General features: G+C 38.0%; 1 protein-coding gene across 1 annotated transcript in view; it reads left to right on the top strand.

Annotated features, from left to right (window-relative positions):
* Nucleotides 1-759: 759 nt before the first annotated feature.
* The window catches only part of LOC126267734 (leucine-rich repeat-containing protein 74A-like), a 322570-nt gene continuing 308880 nt past the window's right edge, over nt 760-14449 (top strand). Inside the window, exon 1 of the mRNA XM_049973037.1 lies at nt 760-901. The gene's annotated coding sequence lies outside the window, so the exon portion shown is untranslated. The remainder of the gene's footprint in view (nt 902-14449) is intronic.

The following is a 14449-nucleotide window of genomic DNA, read 5'->3' as shown; positions in this document are numbered from 1 at the left end:
TTTTTTCTTAATGATCAAAGACCAAGCTAAAAAGAACTGCTACGTCGTTAAGAAAAAAAATTAGCTAACTTGAGCAAGTAAATAGTTTTTATTACTGTCAGTGCTCTCCCTGCTCTTTCTTAACATGAACTTCCCCTGTGTCTAATGTGCTTAAAAGCACACAGTGATCTAACTAATAATGATGATGAAAGACAGACCATTTGTTTAATGTTGTGACAATTCCAAAAAACGACCAGCATGCAAGGAAAAAGCTTTCTGTGCTACGCTGTGTAAATGTTTCGCCCAACTAGCCCAAAACAATTAGGTTCCCCGCATTATACACCCATAGTTCACCGCGGTGACATTTCCCCGTGACGTCACTCTGACTTTCGTATTACTAGAGCAAATATGCATTCAAGAACAGAAGAAAGAACGATATAATCTTCCTGACACTATGCTATTGAAGTAAGCTCTGTAATTTTTGGTATTTAAAACAGTTGTTGCATGCACACAACAGAAATAATAAACAAGAAGCACTCGTAAACAGAGTAGTCTGCTAATGTTTTGGGCTACTTAAAATGCCGGTAAACCCCGCCCACTCTGACTTCAAAAAAACACAGAACGTAAGTCTGTAGTGCCACCCTCCTTCTTTTTTATCTCTATGGAGGTGACCGAGACCGCAGTTTTTTATTTTCATTTTTTAAAAGTACAATCATTCAGTTTTTTTCATTGGAACTCGAGATTTGCCAGAAATTCGTTTGCTTTATTGTCAGAGTTGATAGTCGTTGCTTAGCAACGTCAGAAAATGTTTAGTTCTCAGTAGGGGATGTGATATCTATATTTTATTTATTTTACTTTTGTTTATGGTTTTATTTATCTACGTCTTTTGCATCACTCATTGAAAGCATTACCTAAGTTTAATGTAAGTATGAGTCATTAAAGTATATCTTAGACGTGAAAAAAAATACGAGTTGACATTTCCTTACCCGAGCCTGTTAAGCCCAGCCTTATCAATGTACGTGCGTCGCATACGCGCACGTAATTTCAACGAAAATAAACTTTATCATCTATGAAATTTTAAAAAAAGATAAAGTAAGATTTTGTGTTGGTTCTCATTCCGGAGAAATTTTTAAGTCAGTTGACTTATGAATCACCCTTTTAATCAACATAGTACTATTATTATGAAAAGTGTAAGTAGTACAGAAGTGAAAGTAAACTCACCACAGCTATTACGGCTTGAATGCGAATAAAGACAAGCTAGCAGTTTGAATCGTACAACAGTATGCTGCAGTGATGAATGATCAAACTGAAAATATCAGTTAGTTACAAACTAGGATAATTGTCGAGAAACAACAGTTTACTAAAAGCTGAAGTGACATAGTTGATATATCTTTGCATCTGTATCCGCATCGTACTCTGCATGTCGCTGTGAAGCGCGCGGCAGAGGGTAGCTTACTTCCCCTTGAATCACTTATTAAAGTTCCATTTGAGTACGGGGAGATGGCTGCTTAGATGCCAGTGTGCACACTGCAATTAGTCTAGCCTTCGCATCCTTATCGGAACGATGCGTATGGAGCTGTAACATTGTCCTAGATACCTCGTATAATACTAGTTCTTGAAACTTTGTACGAAAGCATTCGTGGTATAGTTTACATCTATCTTCAAGCATTCACCACGTCAGATTTCCCAGAATTTTTGTGACGTTCTCCCGTGAATAAAACAAACTTGTGACCATTTGACCTTCCTTTCTTTGTATAAATCAAAATTGTCTGTTTAGTCTTATTTGTTATGAGCCGCAAAACTTGAGAAACATGCTAAGCGTATCGCAAGAGTCCTTTTTGTAATCTCTTTACAGACTGACTGCGTTTCCTCAACTTCCTACCAATGAACTGAAGTTTGCACCTGCTTCATCTTCCAAGTGACTGTATGTAATAATTCTGTTTCAAACGCTTCACAAATTATTATGCTAGGTGTTTCTTTGCATGAACTGTCTGATTCGAATTGCGCCTTACTGATATTGTAGTCATAGGACAACACTTTTTTTTTCTTTTTCATTTAAGAAGTACGTACGTTTACGTTCCTGAGCATTTAAAGTAAGTTGCGAGTCATTGCACCACTTTGAGGTCGTATAAAGGTCTGCCTTGATATTTTTCAGATAACTTTTCATTATAGACAACTTATTTATTATTTATTTGTTTGTTTATTTCTTGTTCTGGTGATACATGTTGAGAATATATCATAGAATGTAGAACTAGTAGTTTTACAAATTTGTTATGATATTATGTAAATAATAGTAATCAGTTACATATTAAAGTATCTACAGTTTAGGTTCTATTACAGAAAAATAAATTTTGTAGTTGAATAAGCATTACAAAAAATAAATATTACATAAAATGAATACTTCAGGAAATATTTTATACAAAAATAAATACGTTTACAACTATACATAGAAAGCATCACAAATAAAGATCTGGGAATGTATGTGAGAGTTACAGATATAGGGTACCATTCATTGTGGTTCAGAAATTGCCATATAGTGTCAACTGCCTAAAGTTTTTTTTATATTTTTATTTTATTTTTTTACAGGAGCTCATCATCTACAAAACACATAATTTGTGAAGGGATGGCATTAAAAATCTCACAGTCACGGAAGTCGATTACCTTCTGTAGCATACTCAGCTTTGCATTATTGTAGTGCATATAGTCTATTCTTCTAGTATCATGATTATGATACACACTGTTAGGTTTAAGAAAGGAGTTTTTTCTTATGAAATATTGTTGTTGTTGTGGTCTTCAGTCCTGAGACTGGTTTGATGCAGCTCTCCATGCTACTCTATCTTGTGCAAGCTTCTTCATCTCCCAGTACCTACTGCAACCTACATCCTTCTGAATCTGCTTAGTGTACTCATCTCTCGGTCTCCCTCTACGATTTTTACCCTCCACACTGCCCTCCAATGCTAAATTTGTGATCCCTTGATGCCTCAAAACATGTCCTACCAACCGATCCCTTCTTCTAGTCAAGTTGTACCACAAACTTCTCTTCTCCCCAATCCTATTCAATACCTCCTCATTAGTTACGTGATCTATCCACCTTATCTTCAGATTATATATCGGGGAGAATATATATTGGCCAGTGGAAGTGAAGTTTTCAAGTTCCTTAAAACATTTTCTGCGTATGGCTCTAGGGTGGACTCCACTCATGATTCTTGCGGCTCTTTTCTGTGCACTTAGCACTTTTTTAGCTGATTGCCCCAAAATATGATTCCATATTCTATAATGTCATGAAAATGACCATAATAAGCTGATTTAATGATTTCCATATTTCTGTAACAGCAGACAATGTGTAAAGCATAAGTAGCAGGATTCAGTCCTGCTCAGATCAAGGATGTTGTTTTATCAGTTTAGTTTATCATCAGTATGTAAGTCCAGCTACTCTGAACTATACACCCTACCTACCTGGTGATCACCTAGTTTCTCTCCTATTTCTTCATCTAGATAGACTGAAACTGAATATTATTTATTTCACTGTATTTAACAGAAAGACCACTTATGTTAAACCAGTTTCACAATATCCCTAAAACCTTATTAAATGACACCTCATGTTCTACTATTGAATTATAAATGAGCAGTGTAATCTCCTCAGCAAAGACGGTGAATTTACAGATGACTGTGGAAAGAAGTAGATTTGTAATAAAAATAGTAAACAGTACAGGGCCCAGAAGGCAGCACTGGGGCACCCCATAGGTGATGGTACCTCATTCTGATTATGTTGAGACACCTTCTTGACTATCCAGTACAACTCTCTCTTTTCTGTTTGAAAGGTTTGAATGATGCCACTTTCCTGCTGCACCACTTATATGTAGATATATAGCTTTGTGTACAAGTATTTGGTGACTGACACAGTGAAATACTTTAGATAGGTCACAAGACATTCCAACTACCTTTATCTTTTTGTTGATGGAATCAAAAACATTGGCTGAAAATGCAAATATTGCATTTCCTGTTGATAACCTCTTCTGAAATCCAAACTGACTTTTGTGATTATATTACACTCGTCGAGATGCTTAACAATTTTGGCAAGCATCAAGGATGTGGAGAACCAAAATCTTGGAAAAACTTGTTAGTAGTGGGATTGGTCGACAGTTTGCAGTACCTGCCTTATCTCCCTTATGATACAGAGGTTTCGAAGCTGCATACTTAAGCATACTTCAGCATTTCAGAAACTATTCTTTGCTGAAGAGATGCATCGAAAATGTGGTAATAGAATTAAGTCGTGCAGTGGTATTTTAGTAGTTTGCCAGATATGTTTCCAATTCTGGTAGAGTTTTTCTTTTGAAAGATTTAATGACTCTTTCAATTTCCAAAACAGTGACTATTGTTACATCTGTTGTACTGTGCTAGGCACACTATCTTGCAGAAATTTCATGGCTTGATTTATGGAGCATTGCAATCCTATATGGTCCGATACTGTCAAAAATATTTGTTGAATGTGTCTGTATCTGTTTTTGGATGATTAACAAGATGATTTTCGTTTTTCTGTTTTTATTATTTCACTACTGCACTTTTCCCTGTTTCTTTCTTTACAAATTGCCAGATAATTTTCACTTTATTGCAAATAAGCTTCTTTGGTTTGCCGCCGGATCGTATTGTGTAACTCCCCCAATATTTCATCGATGCAACTGCTCGTCATCAGGTGGTGGTAGCTGCTGTTGGCACTGGTGCAAGGCGCGACTGATGATAATCGCGCCGCGCGGGATTAGCCGAGCGGTCTTGGGCGCTGCAGTCATGGACTGTCCGGCTGGTCCCGGCGGAGGTTCGAGTCCTCCCTCAGGCATTGGTGTGTGTGTTTGTCCTTAGAATAATTTAGGTTAAGTAGTGTGTAGCTTAGGGACTGATGACCTTAGCAGATCCCATAAGATTTCACACACATCTGAACATTTTTGATGCTCACGCGGCGGCGTCGGAATTTATCATGCCGGGAGCAGGCAATACGCGTGCGCGGGAAGACGCTCGTAGTTGGAGGAAAGCGGTGCTCCTGGTGCCCCCTGCTGGGAGCCGCAGAAAGGCAATCCGCGCTTGCGCTATGGGCAATGACTGTGCTGTCGGACGCTCCTGGCTGTAAAGTCTGAACTAAATCTCAGTCGCACGTTGCGACACTTGATGAATCGGAAGTTCTTTTCCCTGTTTTGGTTTAATGGCAGCCAGTGCTGGATTCCAGGCGGTGATTAATTGAAAACCTGCAACTCTGCTGATAAGATTGTCCGCCGTAGGAATATGTATGGCCTCCTTAACAACACAGTCCCAGAAATATGACGCTGGGGATCAAGTTTCCCTCTGTTCATAAATCATACGAAGTCCCGTGTCCAGGCAATGCTCTGCTGCCGCTGATTTATCAGGATGCCCCAGGTGTTTACGACGATGGTGTTCGACGTAACGTTCTTGCACGGTTCGACATGTCTGGCCAACGTAAGATTTTCCACGTTGGTATGGGATTTTAAACACGCCCCGTTTCCTAAGGCCAAGGTTGTCTTTGACCGAGCACAATAAATTCCTCTATTTTGTTGGTGTCCGAAAAACACACTTGATGTTTTTTTTGGGGGGGATTCTTTCTATTTTCGAAAACATGCCGCCAAAATAGGACAAGAACGTTGTTGCAGTGCGTGCCACCGCATCTTCTTTTACATCCATGCTTCGAGTTTGGTTTGAAGGGATTGTATGGCGTATGTGTCTATCGAAATGGCCATTCTATTGGAACACTTACGTTTTCCGAAAACAGCACAACAATTGTTCCATTGCTATCGTCATAGAGGTTTAGGAATTTCTCCTTCACCCAGATACCGCAGAAAAATGGTTTGTCGACATAGGAAAGCATTCAGTATTGTCTTTACTGGAGGTATTTGTCGAAACAGAAAAAAAAAAAATGTGCCCTCTTTTATCCATTTTCTGCGGGTTCTAGTGAATGCAGAGCCAACACGTTTTGTACCAGCAGCTCACATTTTGTACTCTCACAATTAAGTTTTAGACTTCGCTTTGCGTCTTTGAAAGCTGTACTTCCTAGTTAATTACACAATCAGTAAAACATAACTATGGTTCTGCATAACTCCACGATATGCTGTTCGCCTACTGCAACTTCATTTTTCCCCTAAAAAAAAATTGCAACTTCGAATTACTTTTGGAAGCTAATGCAGGAGACAGTTTAGGTTTCTCTCTTGATAAATGATTTCTCGTGGTCCAATACCCACACTTGTTATTGATGAGAAAGCAGGGCACACTGTACACTTTTCCGTACTTTCATCATCAACTTTAGCTAACCAACTTTGGAACGGTTTATCCTCTAACCATTTGTTATGAAATGAGCACATTTTTTTTGACTTTGTTCTTTTGGGTTTCATTCTGGCTGTTGTAATCGTTATCACTACATTCACTGCTGTTTGTATTGCCACATAATCTATTGAGCAATTTAAATGTGAATCAGAAAACCCTAGAACCGAATGTAGCGAAAGTTTTCTGTTCCCAAATTTGTATGTGTTTCCATTCTGTGCCTGCTGACTTTTGTACAAGAATTCAAGCAGCGTCATTTGTTAAACAACTTCGAATGTTGAATTGAAATGCATGTTAAAGCATACAATTTCTTTGCAACATCAAATACTTATAATTACGCAATGAAATGTTACATTACATTTCAAAAAGTGATTGTGAAAATGCAACTGAGTAAAATATTTTCCAAACGAGATGTGATGAAACCAGTGAGGCAGTTTAACCATAGCAATATCAACACATGGTTACCTAATGACTACCTTTAGTAAATACTGTAATCCAATTGGAATTTCATATTTTAAAAAGTTTGAAAAAATTATTTGTTATTCTTAACGAATTCTATAACTATTGTAAAGTTTTTGAGTTAAACTTATCCAAAAATTTAAGTAGTAGCCCAGTAGTAGGTGTGACTTTTTACAAGTGTCACATGTAATTGTTTCATTTTCTGAGCCCTACTACACATTAGAATCTCACTGAAAAGTATGTTGTTAACAAAAGTCAACAACAGTTAATGAAATCCGCATTTTTTTCTAATTTTCTTTTGGTTGTCATAAGGTACCCCACCACTGGTGGTGTATATTGTTGAAAATACTTTGGTATTGCTAAGACAATGCTAAAAGATGATTTTTATGTTCTTGACTCTATTTCTATGTCAGCAAATCTTTAATAATTGTATTGTTAATAAAAGTCAAAAACAGTTCACGAAAATTGTATTGCATTTTAAATTTTTTTGTGGTGATCACCTACGCATTACTGAATATACGATCAGGGTTGCCAGTATGGTGATTTTTCGCATTCTTGCCTACTTACTTTTTGCAGTAGTAACCAGTGTTAACATTCTGGCGATTTGCTGTTAAATTTGGTTAGTAAATGAATTCGTTGGGGATTTACTGCCTGTTTTCTTTTACTTGGTTCGAAGTAAAACAATGTATAACATTCCCTCCTGGGACGTCATTATTAAGTATTCCAATCAAAAATACTATAATTTCCCTGTCGTTTTCACAGCTGATTTTGTATTACTTCATGACGCTACAAAACATGACACTCCACTAGCAAAACGATGGCACTCCTTTGTTACATGCGCTGTCTTGCATTCTTTCATGATGCAGTAACTGTCAACTCCAGTTCTCTCTGTCGGTACATATTGTCACCAAGCTGACCTAACGGTGAACAGCTGTACGTATTCACGTAGAAAAGGAATTGTGGAGTGTGTGTTATGATTATTGCACTTTAGAATTCATGCAACAAGGAGCCTTAGAAAATATCTCCGAGAATGGGAAGCAGATGACTGGGCGAAAGTTCATGCCTCTCGTCCAGTCCTCTGCTTTCCATTCTTGGCGTTTTTTTTTTTTTTTTAAAGCTTCATTGTTGCATGGTACCTAGGTATTTTATTAATTCTAGAACTGCCTTCTGTGCTTGTAATTAAACAAGACGATTGTACTAATAAAGATTAATTTCGACTATAACACATACTAATATATTGTAGGCTAGCTCATTGACAGTTCAAAAGATGCCAACAGCTTCGAAAAAGTCTATTGCAGAGTTTTACGGAAGTATTTACGTGTCCACAAGACAGCTCTGAAAAACCACGCCACTGAGAAAACTCATGTCTCGAAAATGAGAAATCAGTACTCTCGAGAGCTAAGATTAAATACTTTTGTACAACACGTTAATGATACTGGGAAGGGGAAAGAGCTATTAGTAGCTGGTCATGTAGTAAAAACCATCTAGGATCTTAAAAAAAAGCGACTAAAGAAAAAGCAGTAAAAATTCACAGCATCATATGCTGTGCTCTCATCAGTTACGTTGTTGTACGATGTTTACTAGATGTTTACTCCATTTATTTCCATGACACTGGTAACGAAACCTACTCATTAATTATTGACGAAGCATCGATGTGTGAGACACAAAATATTTTTGTATTTGTGTGAGATATTACTGTAAGACAAAAGGGACAGAAACTGTAGCCTTTCTTGTATTTCAGAGGTTGAGAAAGCAATGGCAATGATTTTGTATGAAGCACTTAGATTATAATTCATAGGAAGGCCCGCACGATGCTTGGTTGCAGATATTAGCACAGTCGATGTGTTGGCAGGGTATTTGATGTCTTACTCACAGTACTCTTCCTGCTATTAGGTGGTCTGCCGTCAATTGTCCGGTTTGAGGCGTATTGTTGGCTACGTAAGTTTTCGTCATGTTTGTATGCCTTTTCGTATAGTACCGTCAACCCTGTGTATGTTTGATGATGTTTTATCTTCTTCCAGACGCGGATTCAGTTATTTGTTTAGTGTTATTGCTTTGTTTGTACGTACAAATGGTGTCGAACAGTTACATTTTAAAACTTCCTGGCAGATTAAAACTGTGTGGCCGACCGAGACTCGAACTCGGGACCTTTGCCTTTCGCGGGAAAGTGCTCTTCCGACTGAGCTACCCAAGCCCGACTCACGCCCCGTCCTCACAGCTTTACTTTTGCCAGTATCTCGTCTCCTACCTTCCAAACTTAACAGAAGCTCTCCTGCGAACCTTGCACAGTTTTAATTTGCCAGGAAGTTTCATATCAGCGCACACTCCGCTGTAGACTGAAAATTTCATTCTAGTTACATTTTATCTCTTCCACCACTTGATAGCAATGGAAGCCTACTACTTGACAGCTGATATTTCGCTATGGTTTAGCAAATGGTTATAGCCTGTGAGCGCGTGTCCTCTATGCTGAAAATAGCCACAGTGCAGCGTGCCATCTGATAAGATGTTTGACAGACTTTTCCAGCTTCTGAGGGGCACAGGCAACCTTTCACCTCGGAAGACTGACAGTGAAACGCTCTTCACAGTGCGCCTGCCTAACATGGAGGAGCATGTGCTATCTTCAATGGAAGAAACCCCTGGGACCAATGTGCGACGATTAGTAGCAGCAAAAGGCGTGTCTCACTCTCTTATCTGGAAGGTTTTTCACAAACAATTGGTGTACCCATATCATCTACAATGCTGTCAGGCCCTAAGGCCACAGGATCATCATGGCAGACAACAGTTCTGTCAATGACTGTAGGCAAGAATGCGAAAATTCGCCATACTGGTAACCCTGATCGTATATTAAGAAATGTGTAGGCCTTCTACCAACTTCATGCTGCAAATCCACTGTTCATATCCAAGATTCTATTTACTGATGACGCACGGTTCGCAAGAGATGGTGCTGTGAACTTCCATAACCAGCATCTATAGGCAGACATAAATCCCCAAGCAATTTAGGAAAGCGGGTGTCGACTCCAATTCTCAGTCAACGTATGGGCAAGTGTACTTGGCAATAGATTAATAGGGCCATATGTGCTATCACAAAGGTTAACTGGGGTGCATTATTTAGACTTTCTCATTAATGCATTGCCTATCTTGCTGGAGGATAGGCCACTACAGCAACAAATAAAAATGTGGTTCATGTGTGATAGCACGCTAACACTTTCATCGCAATGTGTGCGAACATCTGATGCACACATTTCAGGACCACTGAATTGCTCACAGAGGGCCCACACCTTGGCCTGTTCGTTCCCCAGACCTCAATACACTAGACGTTTGGTTATGGAGAAAGTTGAAGGAATTGGTCTGTGCCACACCATTCAACAATCTGCAGACACAACAGGGTCACATCTTCAATGTGGGCCAGGAGGTACAACAATGACCTGGCCTTATGCTGGAGTGCAGAGGGGTGCATTGTCATGAATGGACACCATGTTCAATACCTCCTGTAAACACATGTTTATTGTAGAAAGTATGCATTTCTGGACCAACCCATGTTTACTGGACTTATTTCTCTTATTTCAATGAGTACCACCACCTCTGAAAGGTTCAAATGGCTCTGAGCACTATTCGACTTAACTTCTGAGGTCATCAGTCGCCTAGAAGTTAGAACTAATTAAACCTAACTAACACATATCATTCCGCACATACACAGACACAAGACTTGTGTCTGTGTGTGCGCGGATGGATATGTGTGTGTGCAAGTGTATACCTATCCTTTTTTCCCCCTAAGGTAAGTCTTTCCACTCCCGGGATTGGAATGACTCCTTACCCTCTCCCTTAAAACCCACATCCTTTCATCTTTCACTCTCATTCCCTCTTCCCTGATGAAGCAACCGTTGGTTGCGAAAGCTTGAATTTTGTGTGTATGTTTGTGTTTGTTTGTGTGTCTAATGACCTGCCAGCACTTTCGTTTGATAAGTCACATCATCTTTGTTTTTTTATATCTAAAAACAAAGATGTCACATCACTCTCATTCCCTCTTCCCTGATGAAGCAACCGTTGGTTGCGAAAGCTTGAATTTTGTGTGTATGTTTGTGTTTGTTTGTGTGTCTAATGACCTGCCAGCACTTTCGTTTGATAAGTCACATCATCTTTGTTTTTTTATATCTAAAAACAAAGATGTCACATCATCCAATCCCGGGAGCGGAAAGACTTACCTTAAGGGGAAAAAAGGGCAGGTATACACTCGCACACACACACACACACACACACACACACACACACACACACACACACACACACACACACACACATATCCATCCACACATACACAGATACAAGCAGACATTTGTAAAGGCAAATGTCTGCTTGTGTCTGTGTGTGTGCAGATGGATATGTGTGTTTTTTATTGTTTCTATCAATGTACCAACACTTTCGTTTGGTAAGTTACAGAATCTTTATAGTGCTTACAATTAAAGTTAAACTTTCAAACTGCTATAGAAGTAACACACTGGTCAGAATGATGTCAAACAGCAATGGAATATTATTGGATAAGGAAAAACATATGGCAAAAGAAAAATAAATAGTTGTTGGCAAAAATGGAATAGGATGTAACTGCTACAAACTAAAATTTTCAGTATTCAAATAAATGTCTTAAATATGGGATGATTATATTAATTTTATGAAAAAAATATGTATATATCAAAATACCTCTACAAAACATGAAAACAGTTTTTTTTATGAACATGTATAAAGGGAACAAAACTTATATGGAAAAAGAAGTAAGTGCCATCCTATCGTTTTCTGGAAAATGCTGTAAGTGCCTTACTAAGTTTGTGAAAAGGATGTCAGTCAAGGGTATATGTTAAAAAAAATGGAAAGTCCATTGTAGTTTTGAGAACGTTTAATAACTTTACATATAGTTTTATTCTTTCAGTGCTAGGCTAATATAAAAAAGATATAAAATAAAAATTTTGAATGGTTTTTTGAAGCAAAGTTGTTTGTCCTCAGTTTATTCTGCTTCTTCTTTCATCGGTGAGTATAAGGCACCTGAAAACTAAAAACTGAATCAGATGTCTAAATTTATTTTGGGTGTCTCAGCTATATACATAATATTTTTTATTCACTTTCAAAAGTCGTTCTGATACAGTTGATTGTTTTTTACTAAATCAGTTTTATTTTAAAAACACGTATATGTTTGAGAAATCAGATGCAAAGTTATCTGCATTTAGTAATCGAAATAAACTTACAGTACTGTACTCCTTACCTCCAAGCAGTTCTATTCCACATCTTCTTCCTACAACTCCATGTTGCAGGTCTCGTCATCTTTGTTGTCCAACAGGAGTCTGTAGAAGTCCTTGTCATCTTCTTTCTCTATAAAATTTATAATTTCCAAAAGATCATTCTTCTTTTCTTGTGAGATTTTGGATTTAAAGTGTATTTTTGGGAAGTCATGAATATCTGGTACATTGTCAAGATTAGCATCTTTCTTTAAAACATCAACTTTTTATTCCAAGTTACCATAACATCGCCATCAAGGCCCGAAACTGATGCCACTTTCACTGTGCTAGGATTCTTGTGGGAAATGCGGAAGTGGGAAATTTTACTTATAGCCAGATCTTTTGTATTAGGTAGTCTTAAGCAAGGCCTTTAAAATCTATGAAGTCACCAGTATTCGTAGATACTACAGTAAAAGGCGATGGCAATTTTGCACTTTCAACTAACACTTCAAGATCTTTAGGTGTTATCACTTTTTCAGCTTTGAGTTTCTTCTCAGCTCATGTAGCTGTGTCCACTTACAATATATTTCTCATTAACTGAACGATAAATCCCTTTGTAGACTAAATATATAATAGACATTAACATCATCTGGTTTTTGTTTTGTGCTTCGCAATTATCGCAACATAACACAAACCTTTTATAAGGAAAATGGCCTCCGGTAGAAGCAACTTTGAACAAACAAGAAACTATTTCGCTAGCGCCACGGCCTCCAGTCCCTTCATGCCACATGCACATATATGTAGAGCCATTGTCTCCAACATGTATTCCTAGATTGTAGCAAGATGGCTGTCTACAATAAAACATAGTGCTATGCATAAGCAATGGAACAAACATAACTTTTTGTAGGTCCATGCATAAAGTTGTACAAGTAGCCGTTGGAAGCTGTGAAGATGCAATATCTTGTTTCATACACTTATGAGCCTTTTCCCATTTTTGATGATGGAACTCTTGCTGGGCTTTTACTTCCTGTTTTGCCTTTTCGCTAGTCATAGATTGCAACTTTGCCTTCAAAAAGTCACACTTTTTACAGGTATCAACTGGCTTTAAATTTTAGGTTTGGAAAATCTTGTTTTAACACTTTTATGTAAAAACTTTATGTAACATCACTTTTATCTATAATACATACGGCTGTTTGTAAATTATTGCAGCAAGAAATACATGCCAGCCATTGTCCCTCAGTCCATAATTGATCGACAAATATTAAATATGCCATACCAGGTGTTGGGACAGGCCCGTGAATTAATTAACCCCTCTGTGTTGTATTTTAGATTTGAGTCACAGGTCCAGTTATATAGCTCCTTCCGTGTAAACTGCTAGCACATAAGAAGTTCATAGAATAAATTTCTATAATACATATGGCTGTTGGTAAATTATTGCATCAACAAAAAAAGATAGCTGTTTTTGTTCACTGCTTATGTTTTTACACTTGTACTTACAGGAGCAGCTTCCTTGTTCTGCTGGTGGTTGTTTTGCAGGTGTCTCTTTACCACAACTGTTAATGTATGGCTGGCCCTTTTCTCTTGCTTCACATCTCTTACAAATAATCACCTTCTTCCTAACAGGCTTTTCCATTTTCTGGTTGGTACACTAAACACACAACCAAAGAACACTCTAAAACACACACGTGAAATGACCGAAATCACTGCCGTGTCTACGTACTGTCACCAACTAAAGCAACTGTGTATCTGAGGCACGTACATCATGGCGGTAGCACTTACATCCCTTCCCATCTCAGACCTGCTGGCACTTGCACAGTGCTGCTATCTTCAAACTGCTCTTGAAACTAGTAGGAATTTTTCTGGCAGTTGCAACCTTTCTCGTTTTATTTTGCTTGGCTTGTACAACCTTTTTCACTATAAAAGTCACTTTTTTAATTTTTGGCGCTGACATCCATTTCCATTTTTTTGTACTCAGTTACAAAATGTAGCAAGAGATGGTGCTGTAAGCATCATAATTTAATAGTGGTCGACTACAAATGACAAATGAATCATACAACATATCTAAGGTGTATGTTTGACATTAAACAAACTGCACTACTTAGTGTGCATGGGTGAGTAGGTGTGATACTGTTAGTTATGTATGCCCATCCACCACAGCAAGATCATATCACATCGGATGTGAAAAATCCATTTTTAATTGTCCTGAGGCTGAAAACCGCATAAAAAGTATCACTCAATCGGTTTTTAACTGCCCTGAGACCAAAAACCGCATTAAAATCATCAATCACAAAGGTTTTAATTGTCCTGAGGTCAAAAACCACATAAAAAGCATCACTCAAAATCAAATCGGATTATTAATTTCTGTGTGACTGGCGGAAAACATGTTCAATATGCTGGACACCGTTTTCTGCAACAAGTTGAAATCAAGAAACAGCAATATCCACAACTGATTGAAGTTTTTCCATGGTCATATTCAGAATGTGTTG

This window comes from Schistocerca gregaria, chromosome 4, assembly GCF_023897955.1.
Source record: "Schistocerca gregaria isolate iqSchGreg1 chromosome 4, iqSchGreg1.2, whole genome shotgun sequence".
NCBI classification, from domain to species: domain Eukaryota; kingdom Metazoa; phylum Arthropoda; class Insecta; order Orthoptera; family Acrididae; genus Schistocerca; species Schistocerca gregaria.
The sequence above is the reverse complement of the archived record's forward strand: the minus strand, read 5'-3'. Positions and strand labels throughout refer to the sequence as shown.